The 18341-nt window shown below is 47.0% G+C and overlaps 1 long non-coding RNA gene across 6 annotated transcripts in view; it reads left to right on the top strand.

Annotated features, from left to right (window-relative positions):
* The first annotated feature begins 209 nt into the window (after positions 1-209).
* The window catches only part of LOC120362525 (uncharacterized), a 99129-nt gene continuing 80997 nt past the window's right edge, over positions 210-18341 (top strand). For all 6 annotated transcript variants that reach the window (XR_012512949.1, XR_012512953.1, XR_012512950.1 and 3 more), the window contains exon 1: positions 210-424. This is a non-coding gene — a long non-coding RNA (uncharacterized LOC120362525). The remainder of the gene's footprint in view (positions 425-18341) is intronic.

Raw genomic sequence — 18341 nt, 5'->3', positions numbered from 1 at the left:
GAATTCAAAATTAGCAAATTCTGTTTCTCCATCTGGGTGCTGGTTTCACAGTTTGTTCAGTTTGTGATGATTCACCTTGTTTTACATCCACTTAACATCACGGATGGTGCTAAACTTCAATATAAAAAAATTAAAAATAAGTCGAAGGCAGCTAACACACTACAGTGCTTATTAAATTCTAGCAGAAACCAGGGTCAGTGTAGGGTCTGAGGTCTGCTCCCCTCTTTTAAGAAAAGGGTGAAGAAGTGCCCAGCAGGGGTCAAAGCCTGTGCTGGCCATGTTTTCTGCTCCTCCTCTTCCTCCTCCTCCTCCTCCTCAGGTTTGGAGGGGCACTGGAAAGGAAATGACTTTCTCACTGTGCAATGCCAGGCTTTGTTCAAGCAGTTGAGAAAACACTGAGGAGGCAGCTTATTCACAGCTCCAGGTAAATGATTAAAATGAGATAAGAGTGAGGGATGGGCAGGAGTGGGTGGGGGGCAGATGTCAGAGCAGCAGATGTCAGAGTCGATGCCTTAGTGCTGGGGTTGAACGGGGTGGGAGGGGCGTTCCAAAGAGCGGGAGGATGCCCCTGTCACAGCCCTGGCAGAAGGAGGAGGCACTGCGGAAACCCACATTCGCAGAGGACCACAGGTGCGCGTGGATTTGCGTGGTTTACTCACTCAGGTCTCAGGTCGGGCCTAGAAAATAAACTAAATGTTTTCACCTTCCCAGGGCAAGGGGAGCCGGTGAGAGGGATTCAGTTCCACAGTTTGGTGCCGCCTCGGAGACCACCCCCTCCTTTCTCAGGCTCCCACCCTGAGCTTCGGCAGAAAGCCCCTTCCTTCTACAAGGAGGAGCCCGGAGCCCCAGTGCCATAGCCACCCACGAGAGCCCTGAACCCGTCCGACGCCCATAGGGCCCCTCAGCCCCCGGGGGCTGAGCCAGGGCCTCTCGGGTACCCTCTGCACCCCCCTCAGGCGGGCCTCCTCTGGGCGGGTTTAATATTAGCGTTAATGATTAAATGGGCGTTCTCCATTAACCCCGCAGCGGGCCTTTGTCTCTGGCCTGCCTAGGCCTCCTTCTTTGAAATGCCACATAAAAATGATAGATGCCCTTCTCTCCCTGCCGGGATCAGCAGGTCCTGTTTCCCTTTAAAGTTGAAGTGGGCAACACAAGGGCGAATCTTGTTTAAAGCCAGAAGCGCGAGGCCGACCCGAGGCTGCGCAGGAACTGGCCAGCGGGGCCTGCAGGCAGAGATAAGCGCGCGGCGGCTGCAGGGACGCGGGGGTTCGGCCGGCGAGAGGGACACGGGGACCGCGTGGGCTGCACCCAGGTGGGGGACCTCGCGCTTAGCGCCCGAGGGGATTCAGAGACCGCTGGGATCCATCTCTTTGCCAGGGTTCGCGTTGATGGCCAATAATGGCATCGACCAGCGAGTGCTGAACCTGTCCACGTGGCGAAAGGAGCTGCAATGGGAAATGAACAAGAAAGGGTGTGGGCGTGGCCTGTGCATTAGGCTGGCTGCACACCTGCGGCTGCTCAACGCACGGTCGGGCGCTGGCAGCATCAGCACCTCCTGGCAGGGTGCTGGAAAGGCGGGTCTCAGGAGGCGGCATCAGAGCCTCATGTTAATTCAGTCCCTAGGCGACTTATGTGAGCAGTAGTTTGAGAAGCCCGGTCTACATAACCAGTGGTTCTAGTAACAATAGGAATAATACTGGCTAATATATATTGAATGCCTAACCTGAGTCCAGCACTGTTTTAAGCACCTTACAAAATGTTCCTATTTAATCCTTGTGACATGCCAGGTGCACCATTTTGCAGATGAGAAGGTTGAGGTCCACGGAGGTTTGGTGCTTTGTCAGAGGTTACACAGCTAACGATTAGAAGCCCAGGCTACAATAGGCTCACCTACAACACACAAGTGCGGAAGTCCCTTGTAGGTTAGCTCTGGTGTGTGTCACTGCAAGTGGGAGATTGTCCTTTGAAATAACCAGGGACCAAATCTTGTCTGCTTAAGGCACACCCAGCTGAGATGGATCAGTAGGAAGCTCCCTTGGCTCAAGAGGACACATCCCTCCTGTCTTCCACCTTAGTCTGCTGGAGCTAAACATGTGGCATATCTCCCCTCCACCCTACAGTGTTTAGAAAGGAACACCAGGCCTGGATGGAACCCACCCCCACCATACATAAACCCTCTGGTCTGCTATCGCCCCATGAAAGGGTTAACTTAGGGCTCCATCACTACATAAATCTGTGTTTATCTGGTGCAAAGTAAGCTATTTAGGTTTCTGATTTACAGTCCTTGGTTTTCATAAAAGTCAGTCATTCCCAGTAAAAGAATGTGGGTTAGATTTATAGGATCTGCGTTAGTCTTTAAAGCCCAAAAGCCGGTCTGTGACTCACCCTCCATAATGTTTTTGCTCTAGTCCAGAGATATTCATGTGTAAAGAGAAAGGATCAGATCTCTGCTCTGAAAAAGACTTTTGGGGGAACTAATTATAATGGCGTCAATTGTACTACGCTTGTAAATTTGCCGTCAGCGGGCCCCCCTGGAGCCTGTTTTCCAGGGGTTTTATTCCTCAGTAAAATGTGCTCTGGTTTGCAGCTTGGCATATACGACCTTCACTGGTATGAGCCAATGTTTTTTCCTCTCAAATTATTAGAAATAAACAGCCCACCAGTGGAAAGGCAGAAAAATTATAAGCAAGAAAAATAAATCTTGGAATGTTTGCATTTGGTGATTTTAATAAAGGCAGTCACTGAGCCCAGCAGCCCAACTGACTAAATGGAGCTAGCCTGGTATTTTTATTTTAATTTGAGTTTGTTTTGCCAGTGTGAAATGGGGTCAAGGCAAGATACCATGGAAAAAGGCTTTGATGTCTCCCGGAAAAATATTTTGTGCTGTGACATCATGATATTTAGTGTCCTCTCCCCTTCCCTACCCCCAGCCTCCAGCTTGATGAGCTGAACATCTAACCCATGACCATCACACGTAATAAAATATCGCCGTCATCAACAATCCTCTTTCCAACTCCCTCCCCTCCCCCAGTGAAGTCAGAATTCAGGGCAGAATGTCTTGCAATGTAAAATACAAATGCTGATCAAGATAACAGAATATTAAAGGGGACTGAGGAGACCAGCCTTTTAAACTTTTTCCAAAGTAAAGCCAAGGTGAGAGCCCCAAGTGCAAGAGGAGGGAAGGGAAGGAAGGTTGTGTGGATTGGGCTGATGGCCAGTTCAAACAGAACTGGTTTAGGAGGTGAAGATTGAGCAGTGGGTGGACAAATGGAGAGCAATGGATGCGAAGGATGGCAGAGAGCAGTGATCCCAGAATAAAAGCCAGTTCTCCCTCACCAAATGTCTGAAAGGGAAAGATGTGATCATATTTGCAAGAGGCTAAGTTTAGTCTCAACAAGGATAATGTGAAAGACTGACATTTTTGCTCTTGGTTGGGGTCAGGAAATGTTTACTGCAGACCTACAAGGTATAGCTCAAGGCCCTAGGACACATAGACTAATGTGACCTACCTTAACTTTTTCCCAGAGAGCAGATGAGTTGACAGAGGACTTTAATACAAGCATGCATGCGATGCACACAGAATGATTCAAATCTACCGTGTATGGCCCATTCGTGTTTTACTGTACACAGCCAAATCCTGTTGGGCCTTTTAACTCACCCTCCTCTTCACCTCAGTGCAAGGTATTGTGGTAGCTAGATCCTTTGGGAGCCCTCAAAGATGAACCACATATACCTGCCCGGACTGAGCTCAGTGGGACAAGATATATGCAATACACCATGTAAAAAATGATAGGCGCAATGCACAGAGGAATTATGTTTGAGTCTAGAGATCAGGGAAGGCTTCAGGGAAGAGATGGTGTTTCTGTTGGCTCTCGAAGGTTCAGTAGGAGTTTGACATGTACAGGTGAGGAGCAAGGATAACCCAGAGAAGAATAAATAAAAATGTTTAGAAGTAGGAGGGTGCTGGCTTCTTTGGAAAGCGATAGGAGGACCTTTTTGCGGGTGCTTCATGAGATATGCGAGGAGTCTAGAGGCCATATAAGGGAATCTAGACCAGATGTGGGTATCCTTGCACCCATATTGAGGAATCTAGACTTGATCTTGAGAGTACCGGGGACCTTCCCTGACCTACTGAGTCTGGGGTTGGTACCTTATTTGTGGTCCCAGAGTGTACTCACTTCCTCATTCCCTTTCACCCTATAGTACAATGTCATACATATCTTACCTGTTGGATTGTGAGCCCCCTGAGAGTCTTGTTCACTCTTATAATACCAGTCCCTAACACCATGCCCAGCACAAAATGGATATGCAAGAAACTTCTGATGTAGAATGATGGAAATGGAGTTTTCAACATTTCTATGATAATGAATTGAAGGCTTGTAGCAGGGAACAGGTAACTTGGAGCCAGGGTTCAGAGAATTTGGGCATTGGGTCCAAGGGTAGACTGGAATAGGGAGAGCCAGGAAGCAGAGATTCATTGGTGTTGGGAGGCAATATGGATTGGGTATATGGTGTTAGATGCCTCACTTCCCATTTGCTAGGAAATGCTGAATGTGACAGTCCCTGTTAAATGCTGAGCACGGTGCAGCTGTGAGGCTGTGGTCCCAGGAGATGGAAAGGATGTGGGTGCCAGAGATCAGGAGGTTCACAGCCAGGGGAAGGGAAGTGGCAGTGCCGGCATCACAGACAGGGAGGCCAGGGTGCAGAGTAGTTTGAAGTCGATGCTGACAAGAGAAGCGTGGTGAATGAAGGAAGGAAGGAGGAGTTCCGTTTGGAATATGCTGCCTTGGAAATGTGCTGTGACTCTCAGCAGAGGGTTTGTAGCAGGTAGAAATATTTAGCACAGAAACGTCTAACCGTGAGCTCCAAAAGAGACAAGGCAAAGAGAAAGCCAAGGTCAGAGCCTGGGAGGTTGCCTATTTTTAGGAGGTGGAGCATCAGACCCTAAATCTGAAATTTCCTTTTTTATCATCTCCATCTTCTCTTTCTGTTTTAGTTGAAATCACTCTGGACTCACAGTGGGTCAGCCAATTTTCCTCTGACCTTGTTTTCTTCTTAAAGCCCTATAAATCAGGAGCCTCTCTAGGCATGTGAAGGGCACCCCCCTCCAGCATACTGAGAAATAACCCGGCTGGCAGAAACCCTGAACTTGGTGTCACATTGTGATAAGCACTCCTGGACAATGTTCAGTCCTGCCCTCTCTAGGCTCCACACATTTGCTTTTTGCAATGACATCCATTGTCTGCTGTGAGAGTGCATGAAAGCAAAAGTTTTCTGCTCTTAGTTGGAGCTGGCTGGGAGGATCCATGGGTGATGGATTGGAACATAAATGTACAAGTTTTAATATAAACACCTGTTTTCAGTTATATAGGGTATATACCTAGGAGTGGAATTGCTGGATCACATGGTCATTTTACATTGAATTTAGTGAGGAACTGCCAAACTATTTTCCACAGCAGCCACACCATTCTACCTTCCCACCTGCAGTGTGTGAAGGTTCCACCCTCTCCACATCCTCACCAACCCACTTGTTGTTTTTTTTTATTATGGCCATCCTAGAATGTGTGACGTCATATCTCCTTGTGTTTTGATTTGCATCTCCCTGATGACTAATGATGGGAATATCTTTTCACATGCTTCTTGGCCCTGTGTCTGTCTTCTTTGGAGAAATACCTATACAAGGTCTTTGCTCGTTTGTTAATTGAATTGTCTGTCTTTTTTGTGTGTGGTTTTGTAAGCATTCTTTTTATATTCTAGATACAAGACCCTTGTGAGATCTATCATTCTGTGAGTTGTCTTTTTCACTTTCTTGCTAGTGTTCTTTTATGAGAAAGTTTTAAATTTTGATGAAATTCAGTGTATCTATTTTTTCTTTGGTTGACTGTGCTTTTTTTGTGTGTCATATTTAAGAATCCACCCAAGGTCATGAATATTTATCCCTATGTTGTATTCTAGGTGTTTTATAGTTTTAGCTGTTACATTTATGCCAAACAGGAACTTTTCCAGAGATGTGTATAGGATTAAAGGAAACTAACAAGGAATGTTGCAGTACCTTGGCCCTAGCCAGGCAGGGAGGCTGTTACCATCCTTAGGCCTGAGGGGCAAGAAATGGAAGTGGAACAAGTGGAGCTGGAGCTGTGTAGAAAGGGTTTGCCACCAGGAGTGTGTCCTTTGATAGAGGGATGCATCCAATCTGCAGGCAGGAAACCAGGGATTCCTCTGTTCTCTGATCTTTGCTGGTGCCCCCCAATTGGCTAAACCCTACCAGAAGCAAGAGCAAGTGAGCTGGTAAATGCAGTCCATATAGGTCAGTCCCTCAGGGCACTGAACAGCAGGGAGGAAGTAAAGAGAGTGGATCTAGAGATGCAGTTGGCTCAATAATAGTCCCCAAAATGTGCAAGTCCTAATACTCAAAATCTGCGAATATGCCACTTTATGGAAAATTGTACTTTGCAGATATGAACTTTGCAGATGGGGAAATTATCCTGTATTATCCAAGTGAGGCCAGAATAATGACAAGACATCTTAGAGAGGGGGCCTGAGAGTCATTGTAAGAAAGTGGGAGATTTGAAGATGCTTACCTACTGGTTTTGTTGATGGAGGAAGAGGCCACAAGCCAAAGAATGCAGGCGGCTTCTGCATCTCAGAGCCAAAAATGGCATCTGGGAAGTCAATGAGACTGGAGAAAGTTGAGATTTTGGAGGCCAATATTTCTATACAGGGTGATTTTATTTTTCAGAGGAGGATGGAGGGAAAGGAAGAATTGAGAGAGAGAGAGAGAGAGAGAGAGAGAGAGAGAGAGAGAGAGAGAGAATGGAAGGCCATGAATTGTGAGTTATGTTGGATGGAGGTATGGTGGAGGCCAGGCAAGGGACCCATTTGAGGGAAGGTGTGTTGTTGAGGATAAGAGGAATGTACAAGGTTTGTGGAAACTACTTGGAGAAAGCAAATTGCTCACTAGCTGAGTTCATTACCTTCCTAGGGTTTCCAGGACAACTTGCTTCATAGTCAAGTGTAATCCTTGAGAGAAAGAGAATTTCAGTGAACTTGAGGTGACATCAGTTCTCTGGGGCTTCTTTTTGACAAACTAATCTGAACAAGCTTGGAAAGCACCCAGCAGTGGAGGTTAAATTTCAATCTTTTTGTGCTGTTACATCTTTGTTCCCTTTACCTTCTCCTTGAAATGGAAATGATTGATGCTTAAGTAACTCCAGCTATTGAGTAATGTTTATTCAGACTGCAGGGGAACGAGATAGGGCTTAAAAATAAGGTGGAAATTTTTCCTTTGAAAGGTACAAGTTGAGTCTTTGAGAGTCAAGTGTATTCCCAACTGCACAGTATAATAAAGATAAAGGAGCCAGCAGGCAAAAGGGCTTCTGCAGATGATCAATGTACAGTAGTTAAGTGGAGCTCAAATAGTCTCATGAAGCCACCTGAGCTAAAACCCTGGGTTATAAATATTGACTGGGTCTTGGATTGTTTTGAGAACATCTTACGTCTTTCAACCCGGGACCTAGAGAGCTTTGTAAATAAGCTTCTAAGGCTCTGAAGAAGGAGACAAGTCATGTTCCCATATGCCAGGGTCTCTCTAGATAATACCAGCCAACCCCTAGAAGTGGGGACTGATGAGGAAAAGCAAACATTTCCCCGCCCCACTGGTGATGACGGTTCCTGGAGGGGCCCCAAGGTGCTACCCATTCACTCTCTTGTATGTGGGGGAGTTAACCTGTCAGCTCAAGCTGGTCATGTAACAGTGGCCGACAGGACTCAGACCAATCCAAAACACATGCAAAGATGATTTGATCTTAAAATCTAAAATCATCCAAGCGAAAAATAGAAGAGTAATTATTTCTCTCCATTTTGCTAGGATACTCTAACAATTGAGTTGGCGATCATTGAAACTGTAGATTGAAGACGGGAGTGAGGGGCTGACAGTCTTCAGTGAAGCAAGAAGAAGTTATGATTTTCTGGGTCCTTTGGCAATGGGTCCATCAACAAGTGTTGCTGGGGCACTGTAAGGAAATAACCCTTCCTACTCTTGTAGGGGGAGGAATGGGGAATGGAAGGAAGAACTGAGTCTTCATAAATGCCCCCCTCCCCCACTCACCAGTGCCTTGGTTCCTGGGTCTGCAGGGGAAGAAAGTTGTGTTCTATACTGAGAGGACCACCAACCCATTGCCATCCATTCCCACTAGACCATGACCAGGGAGGGCTCAGGCCCAGCACGAAAGGGAAGGGACAACAGAGGAAATTGTCCAGAGCTTCCACCTGGGGACTCCAGGGCCCATTCCCCTAGACTGGGCTGAGTGGGTAGGAAGGACACAAGACCCAGAGTTGGCCTGTGTTTGTGGCCACTTCAGTGTAAGGAATATGATCTCCAGAACACTTCCATCTTCTTATGTGTTTATATTTTTACTCCCTACCTCTTTATTTTTTTTCAAGATGGAGTCTCATTTTGTTGTCCAGGTTGGAGTGCAGTGGCGTGATCTCAGCTCATTGCAACCTCCACCTTCTGGGTTCAAGCAATTCTCCTGCCTCAGCCTCTCAAGTAGCAAGGATTACAGGCATGCGCCACCACGCCTGGCTAATTTGTGTAATTTTAGTAGAGATGGGATTTCGTCATGTTGGCAAGGCTGGTCTCAAACCTCTGACCTCAGGTGATCTGCCCACCTTGGCTTCCCAAAGTGCTAGGACTACAGGCGTGAGCCACCATGCCTGGCCCCTTGAAAAATTTTAATAAAATGATCTTTGAAAGCTCCTAACCATTTCCTTTGAGCTAAGCAACAAGAGAACTTTCCCCTTGCTGGGGCATGCAGCATCAGCAGCAGAGAAGAGAGATGTGGGAGGAGGACAACGTAAGATAAAACTAACAAGCCTGAGAAACAGGGCTGCCATGGCAATACCCCTCCACCCGAGCTAGCAACCCCTGGGACTCACCCCTCTGCATTCCTCTGAGGTCGTTGGATTTTTTTCAATATTAAGATATAATTCACACACCACACATTTCACACTTTAAAAGCATATGATTAAAAAAGTAAGCAAAGTATACAATTCAGTGGTTTTTAGTGTATTGACTAAGTTGCACAATCATCACCACTAACCTCGAAACAGTTTCATCACCTCAGAAGGAAACCTTATACCCATCAGCCGCCAACCCCCCCACCCCCACTCAGCTCCTCCATACTCCCCAGTCTCCCAGTTAATTAGATAACCACAGATCGACCGTCTATCCCTCTGAGCTTACCTATCCTGGGCATTTAACATAAATAGAATCATGTAGTGTTTGGCCACTTGCAACTGTCTTCTTTCCTCTAGCATAATCTCTTCAAGGCTCATCTATGTTGTAGCACAAACCAGTACCTTATTCCTTTTGATGGCTAAGTAGCATTCCTTTGTGTTGTTTTTACTTTGGGGCTATTAGAAGTAATGCTGCTATGAAGATCTGTGTACGTTTCTGTGCATTTTTATCCAGGGATTTTCACCCCCTCTCTCCAGGGACCCAAGTTTAGGGCATACAAGATGCAATAAAAGTACACCTGAAAATATGTAATCTGATCAAGTAGCTAAAGGAAAGAGGAGGATCCCTAAATTTACTGAGTACGTACCATGAGCTGGGTGACATACCTTGACATTGTGTGATAAATGTCCCTTTTACAGATAAGAACACTTTTACAAACAAAAAGGCAAAAAAGTTTGCCCAAGAATATGTACCTGTCATACTAAAAATTTGGGGCAACTACCCTGCAGATAATTCATTAAAGACAGAGTCAAGTGCTCAATAGTAGGCGAGCTCTCCAGAATCGCTGATTCTGAAGCCGTAGGAAACTTTTATCTATTGATATAAAACTCTGAAACCAAAGATGTGATGTGACTTTCTCAAAATCACACAGCTTGTGAGTGGCAGGGCCAGGGCTGTAACTGGGTCACCACTGGGGAGGAAGAAAATCTGGATGTGGCCTTAGATGTCCAGTAATGACTTCTGTATTTGTCAGAATTTGCTAAGTCATGCTGCAGTAACAAAAACCTCCAAATCGTATTGGCTTATAGCAACAACAGCTTCAATCTCACACGTATTGAGAGCTGCAAGGTGGACGTGATGGCTCCACTCCTTAATGTCTTCTCATTCTGGGACACATGCCGAAAAAGCGTCCTATAGTTTGGTTATTGTACTCTCTTGGGAAAGGAAAAAGAACAAGAGGCAGAGCCAAGCCATGGAACGGCTCTAGGCGCTGCGCAGACAAGGTTTCTGTTACATTCACATTCACGTTCCATTGGCCAAAGCAAGTCATATGGCCAAGCCCAGCGGTGGGGTGGGAAGCAGCCCCTGCAGTCACAGGCCAATGAATGGGATGTGTAATCTTCCTACAGGAAGTGAGTAGGTGGGAACACTAGAGCAATCAGCCACAGCTTCTGCCAGGCAAAGGAGTAGTTGCTTGTAATCTGTAAGGCTTCGACTGCTGGCAAACATTCATTCGTTTTTATTAAACATCCACAAACGCTCTACAAAGTGCTGAGTACAAAAGCAAGTATGTATTCTGTACTCATGGAGTTTACTGTTGAAAGGGAAAGGCTGAGATTAATGACAGAGGTGCATAAACAATGGTAGAATCCTGACAAACGCCACAAGGGAGGATTGTGTGGTAATTATTTGTGTGTAAAGGTGCATAGACCTAGTCAAGGAGATCACAGACATCCAGAACAATGGGCACCAACCCAGAGAGAGAACCTGGCTTCCTGGGCCCATGGCGACGCCTGGGCCACACCCAACCTGGTGGCAGTAATTTTGTATCAGTAACTGGGTGCCCACGAAGCTGTCCAACAAAAGTGTGTGGGAAGAACTACCCCACAGGAGGTCGGGGCAACAACCAGATGGGGAATACCAAGAATTTAGTTTCACCTTGGCTCTCTAAAACCTAGATCTCTGGCTGTCGGTTTTCTCATCTGCCAAATGGGTGTAATAACACAGCTGATTCATGTGGCACGTTGTCAGGGCATGGAGATGGAGTCATGGCTCCCCAAAGATGTCTATATCCTAATCCCTAGAACATGTGAATGTGACTTTCCATGGCAAAAGGGACTTCGCAGATATGACTAAGTGAAGGGTCCTCAGATGGGAAGATAATCCTGGTGGGCATGATGTAAACACGAGGGGCCTTGGAAGGCAGAAACAGGAGGGTCAGAGAAGGAGATGCAGACAGAGCAGAGGTCAGAGTGATTTGAGGAAGGGGATCACCAGCAGTGGAACACAACACCCTCTAGAAGACAGAGAAGTAGAGGAACCCGATTCTCCCCAACAGGCTTCAGGAAGAATGTAACCTGCTGACACCTTGATTTTAGTGCCCCAGAACTATAAGGCAGTAAGTTTGTGTCTCAAGCCATGACTTTGGCAGTAACTTGTTACATCAGCAATAGAAAACTAATACACAAGATAAAATAAGATCATTGGTGTACACGTTCTCTGAGAAATAAAAAGCGCATCTTGGTGGGAATCACAAGTGTCCATAGCAAGTGTTCAGAGGCTAGCAGAGACGGGGCAGCTGTTGAGGAATTGACTTCGCAGCCCTGCAGATGGATTGGTCAGACTCACTGTCCGAATCTATAGTTTGGTAAAATTTCCAAGGAGTTGAATGCTAGAGATCACCCCTTCTGCACCCACTGAGGCCTGTCTGTTTGCCTGCCTGGTAGAGGGGAAAACCCACCCAAGAGCAGAAACAAAAGGCCCATCCGCTCTCTTCCAGCCTGGAGACTTTGGCCTCAGCCAGTGATTCTTAACCCTGGCATCACATTAAAATCACCAAAAGAGCTTTAAAAATCTTTCAGTCACCGGGCCCCAATCCCAGCAATTCAGATTTACTGTGTCTATGGTGTGGCCCAGTCATCAGCATTTTTAAAACGCTCTCCCAGGAGCATCCAATGTGCAGCCAGAGCTGGGAGCGGCTGGCCCAGCGGGCCCACCACGCGGGTCTATGAGAGTCACCCCTCCTCACTTACAGCCTTGCTGGTATCCAATTCCTTCCAGCCCCTGCAGCCTGGCTGGCGTCAGCCTTGCCCACTAAGCCGACTCCTCCCAGACAGGCAGACTCAACCATAAATTTTAATTCAAACTGTTTCGTTTTATTATTTTCAAATGCTTAAAGCCCTAAACATGATGAGAAAGTTATTCTCACACTGTGACCCACAGATCGGCAAAGTAGAGAGCTTCTCTCCAAGTTCCCTTTAGGGGACATCACATTTCAGCAGCCCTGAGGTCTAACCAGATGTCTCCTATACATGAACACACCACACACACACACACACACACACACACACACACACACACGCTATTAGACTGGTTATTCTTTACATCTGTGGATACTGCTCTATCCAAGAGGAAGGCCAGTGACTTCATTCTGCTGAACTCTTTGTGTGGCGGCTCCTTCTCCAGGGCCAAATGGAAAGAAAATCCGGATAATCATGGATAATGAAAGTGCTGACAGGTACGGGTGCGTGACTCCACCTGTACAGGCGTCCTCCTCTATGAAACACATGTAACTTGCTGCAGCATGAATTACTGCTGCTCGGTGGCATGAGCTCACCTGCATTCCTGGGTGGTTTTGCTTTTTGACAGTGCGTCTGATGCCCGTGTGCCTGAGATTGACTGAGCCCTTTCTGGCTGGCCTCCCACCTAGAATATCAAAAAACCGAAGCTGAAGCTTTGCTTAGAACCTGGAAGGAATTTCTGGTTTTGCTCCTGCCCTGTCCGCTGTGGCCTGAGCCTGAGAGTGGAAGGGTCCATCCTTCAGGTTACAGTGCTCCAGGCAGTGGCCACTATTGGTCCAGGAATCCTCAGGAAGTCACATCTGGCTCTGGAGAGCTGGGGAAATCTGACTTGGCGGGTCTGGGGTGGGACCTGAGATTCTGCATTTCTAGCAAGCTCCAGGTAATGCTGATGCTGTGGTGTCCCCAGGCCACACTGAGTAGCAAGGCCTGGGGCTTCCAGCTGGCTCTGGAGCTAGATCCAAACCCATCTCTGGCCTTCATGAAAACATGGCTGGTTTGTAGACAGAAGAGCTACAAAGAAAGCCAGTGGTACACTGGAAGGGTGAAACAGCAGTGTGACCCTGTCATGGCTGTGACTGATGTGTAGCGATGATGTTGCTAAAAAGCAGTCAGTGGACGAAGCCTGTTTTCCTTCCTGTCCCTTCCATTTTCTACTCTGCAGCCCAGAAACAAACAGGTGTCTCCCAGGTTGGGCTTCTTCAGTAGCGCCCATAGACTAAGAGCTGCTCTCCCAAGTGCTCAGGGCAGCATGAAGTTTCCCTCCCTTGAACTGCAATCCACTTCTCCAGCCTGGGTCCTGCCCAGCACCCCAGTCCCTCCCCACTAAGTTCCCACCGTCTTTCAGGCCTGGGACACCCATGCCATTGTTGGAGGTGTTGCTTGGTGGCCGCCTGCTCTGTGAAGGCTTCCTACCTTCAGCTAGAATTGATCACACATTCTCCAGGCCTCTCCACACTCTGTGCCTTCTTCTGCTCTGGGGAAACTTGTGCAAAAACTATCTCCCCACTGGCCTCTGAGCACCTCAAAACTAGCACCTGTCAGGTGCATGGTAGCCATTCAGTCGATGCCTGTTTAAGATATAAATATGGAAAGTGTTTTGTCTCTCTGGCTTTATCGTGTGCATAGGAGCCATGGTTTCCTAACAATTAACCAAAATGCAGCATGGTTCAGAGCCCAAGGAAGCAGAAAGGGCACTTCTCAGTGAAGGAGAGAAATCAGCACAGAGAACTCCTACTCCAGGGTAGGGGGAGATGGATGGCGTTCTTTCTTTCCCTTGAAGTCTCCCGCTTAATCATTCTTCCTGAAGAAGGAAGCCCGAAGTCTACGGCACCCGCCTCTCCGCGCACGGGCCACTTGGCTTCCTCACCAGGTTCTGCCCATGAACCTGGTAGGTGAGTGCAGTTTTGAGGATGAGAGTGCTGAGGATCTCTTTGACAATGAAGCGTTTTCATGGAGCCATGGGGCTGGCCCCTGACCAGGGTTGTGGTCCCTGTGAGCCCTCGGTGCTGTTGTGACTGGACAGACTCATGCTTCTTTCATCTCTGCGGGTTTCTTTTGGGAGGGGCAGATCTATATTAAGAGGTTTGCAGGCCTCAGGAACTTGATTTTGGGGAAACGACTCCCTCTTACTCTGATAACCTACCTTTTGTTAGCCTAACTGACTCTCCCTCTCTCAGTCGCCGGCAGTAAAAGGACTCATAACTCAATCTCAGAGTGTGGCGCATTCCTTGACTCGCTCGGGTATAACATTATAGAACGGTTTTATGTAATGATTGAAGTAGAGCAACCTTGACTTTCAGAGATAATCCTATGTTTGGAGACATTCACGTCAACATTATTGCAGTTTTATTTTTTCACTTCCTGTCTCCGAGGAAGGCTGAAACCCTTCTGCAGGGTCTTGGGTTTGATAAACCTAGGCAGAGCCGCCCGGCAGTGAGGTGGCGTGGAAGTGGACCCAGCTTGGGAGCAGGCGGCACTGCTATTTCTCCCTTTGACTTCTTGAATAGGCATTATTGCCCAGCTAATGAGCTTTCTTTAGCACTTTAGGAGGCTGAGGTGGGTGGATCACGAGGTCTAAAGATTGAGACCATCCTGGCCAACATGGTGAAACTCTGTCTCTACTAAAAATACCAAAATTAGCTGGGCGTGGTGGCACACACCTGTAGTCCCAGCTACTTGAGAGGATGGGGCAGGAGAATCCCTTGAACTTGGGAGGCAGAGGTTGCATGAGCCGAGATCGTGCCATTGCACTCCAACCTGGCCACAGAGCGAGACTCAGTCTTTTTTTTTTAAAAAAAAAAAAAAAAAAAAAAAAAAGATTCTTCCTCCAAGCTTCCTCCTCTCTAGGAGAGACAAAGTTCTTTCTAGGTTTCTAGGTAGAGTCACAGACTGCAAGCTGGAAACTCATTGACAGCCCAAGCCTTAAGCCACCAGGTAGTCATGAGGACCAAGAAATCAGCTTACAGGTTTGCACTTTTCCTTGAGAGGAACCCTCAAGGTACAATTGTAGTTTCTTCCTTTTGGTGTTGCACAAACCCAAAGTCCTTTCTAGGGTGCTGGCTGTGCTTAGAGGGAAGCTCCTGCTGCCCAGGGTGACTTCTGCCCAGGAGCCATCCCAGCCCTGACCTCTCCCGGTCCCCTCTCTCCCCGAGCTGGTACCGGACAGCACCCTTTAACTCCAGGTGCCTTCAGTGCCTGGTCCCTGCCCTGTCAGATGCCCCCGAAAACACACCTGCAGCCAGCAGCCTTTTGACCTGGGCTGGGCTGAGCAGGTGCAGTGGCTGCAGCCGCCGCCACTCCACATTCCATGGTGCACCTCACCTCCGGGCCGGTCCAGACAAGCACCAACACCCAGCCAGCTCCGGATGCACAAACACAGGCAGTGAGAGCTGCTCAGGACTCTCTGTCGCCTCAGCTGGGCCTAATTGCAGCCTAGATGTGAGAGTCAGGAGGGACCGAGGAGAGCATGTTAACAAGCCAGGAGGCTTCTGTTCTGAATTCTTTGGCAGTCAGGACTCGGGCGCTGAGCTGAGCGTGAGGCGAGCAATGGAGACAGTGCAGAGATGGGAGCTAATTAAGCTGTAAGCCATCCCCAGAGCCCTGATTCATTTGTAATTATGCTCTCTGATCTCAGAATCGCCTCCAGCTCTCAGGAGAACTGGGTGGAAAAGGGGGAGCAGGTGATTGAAAAGTCGATGGGGCTTTTAGAATGGATTTTCATGAAACTAACATTTACACCACTGTTGGAGAATTTGGCTGCCTGAAAAGAACCATAAACCATGTGTAATTCTGCCACGTGATCCCAGGAGCTCCAGTCAGCCTGCCCCAGAGGGTAATGCCTTGTTCTATGTAGGTCAGGTGACCCCCTGCATGGTGTGGTTTTTGGAAGGTCCCCCGGCTCCTGCCCAAAGCCATGCCCTCTGGCTAAGCTCGTTGATGCTGAAATTGAGTAGCCCATTTTGTCCTCTGATTGTGCGTCAACATCACAAAATCGAAACCTGCGGTTTTGCTGTAACAGACACACACCTCCACAGGCAGGCGTATGATCCAGTCTCCAGGAGGGGCTCTCATTGCTCTATGCCCAACCTGCATTTTTTTAAGCCAACAAATCAAAACATGACCTCATTTTTCGAACCGATTTTCCAAATGGGTAACCCAAGGACCAGAAAGGATTAGTGACTTTGTGAAGGTCACGTAGGCAAATGTGGCAAATTGGCACCTGCATCCAAGTCCTCTGGCCTCAAATCCAGCAGACTCTGCAGTTTTTAAGTAGTGAAGTAAAACAAAAAAGCTGGAAAGTCAGGGATTCATCAGATATCGTGCGAGAGAGGCTGGTACTAGGGAAGGTGCCATGTGGAAAGGGTGGGAGACCAAACTTGGTCCCTATTGTCACCTTTGGTCATTTTTTGATTTGTTGACTGTTAGAAAAATACAAGTTGGAGATAGAGCAATGCTCCAAAAGATAAATTAGAAGCAGAAACTCTCACGCCGATGGGCTGACATCTGTTAAGCTCATCTTCATGCAGTAATGGGCCCTGCTGATGACTGAGTCGTTTCTGGGCAGAGGACCTTTTCTCCCAGACACCCCATTCCCCAGACAGTCCTGAATAATTGAATAGAAGCAGCTTGTCTTCGCTCAGGCTTTGAAAAAAACCAGATAACACACAGTTTAGGCAGTGGCTATTTCTTTTAAAAAGAGAGAAGGAGACACACAAAATTCCTGCCTGAATGTTAGTCCTGTCCCTGTGGCCAAGCCCCAGGAATTCTGCCCTGGCTGGAAAGACTCAGACCTCAGCACTTTTCTGAGCAGTGGGGACTTGGGCCAGAGTCTCCACCTCTGATTCTGGTTCCCAGAATGGCAGGCAGCAAGATGTATTGGGGGTGAGGGAGCTGGCCTTCAAGGGCCTTCCAAACCTGAGGAATGAGGCTAGGGAATCTTGAGACATTTTCTATTTTTATTCTTAATAGTGAAATATAAATGATTGTTTCATAGAATTGTAATAAAAATTCGAGAGTTAAGGAACTTAGCCCTGTGCCTGGCATAGAGTAAGAACCTTAAGTATCTTCACTGTGAAACAAAGCACTTTGAAGGCAGTTCTTTCACTGTAAACAAATTTAGAAAACACTGAAAAGTACAAAGAACAAAACTAAATTCATCTATAATCCCAACTTCCAGACATGGTACCTTACTGATATATATCATTTCAGCATTTTTTCTACTCAGAAATGGAATATATCTAGATTATAAACTAAATATATCTGTTTTAGATATCATAAAATATATTGAGCACAAAAATGGGACTATGATGCGTACCTTCTTTGACTGTATTTTCACTTTACGTTTTATAAACTTCACGTTAGTAAGTATTCATCAATGCATTTTCATGATTGTATAGTGTTTCATTAAATTATACATGAGCATCCTTGCACACAATCATTCACTCATTTGCCTGATAATTTTCTCTGATGAGTTTCCAGAGTTTAACTCCCAACATCAACAATTTTAGGTGCTCACAGTCCAATTCCCCTTCCAAACAAGTGTACCAGTTTCCATTGTGAGCTCTTCTCTGATATCAAAAATACAAATAATTGATCCTCATTGTTCATAAATTCCATGTTGGCAAATTCTTATACTTGATACAATTAATTTATAACCCCTAAATCAAGACTTGCTGCATGCTTACGGTCATTCACAGACAAGCGCAGAGTGGTGAAAACATATGTGCATGTTTCTCGCTGAGGCTGAACGAGGAGACTCGACCTTCGTGTTGCAGCTCTCACACTACAAGCAAGTGTCCTTTCTTTCTTTCTTTCTTTTTTACATTTTTTTTGAGATGGAGTTTCACTCTTGTGGCTCAGGCTGGAGTGCAATGGCGCAATCTCGTCTCACCACAACCTCCGCCGCCCAGATTCAAGCAGTTCTCCTGCCTCAGCCTCCCGAGTAGCTGGGATTACAGGCATGCACCACCACATCCGGCTAATTTTTTGTGTTTTTAGTAGAGACGGGGTTTGTCCATGTTGGTCAGGCTGGTCTCGAACTCCCTCCTCAGGTGACCCACCCACACGGGCTCCCAAAGTGCTGGATTACAGGTGTGAGCCACCATATCGGCTAAGCAAGTGTTCTTTCATGCTCCGTTTAGTGCCACATTTTTCTCATTTTTGTGCTTTTTCTTAGTGATTTCACTGCTTAAAATGGCCACAGACACAGTGCTGAAGTGCCGTCTGTTGTTCCTAAGTGCAAGAAGGCCCTGATGTGCCTTACAGAGAGTGTTTATGTGTGAGACAAGCTTGTTCATGTGTAA

The sequence above is a fragment of the Saimiri boliviensis genome, chromosome 12 (assembly GCF_048565385.1).
Source record: "Saimiri boliviensis isolate mSaiBol1 chromosome 12, mSaiBol1.pri, whole genome shotgun sequence".
NCBI classification, from domain to species: Eukaryota; Metazoa; Chordata; class Mammalia; order Primates; family Cebidae; genus Saimiri; species Saimiri boliviensis.
The sequence above is the reverse complement of the archived record's forward strand: the minus strand, read 5'-3'. Positions and strand labels throughout refer to the sequence as shown.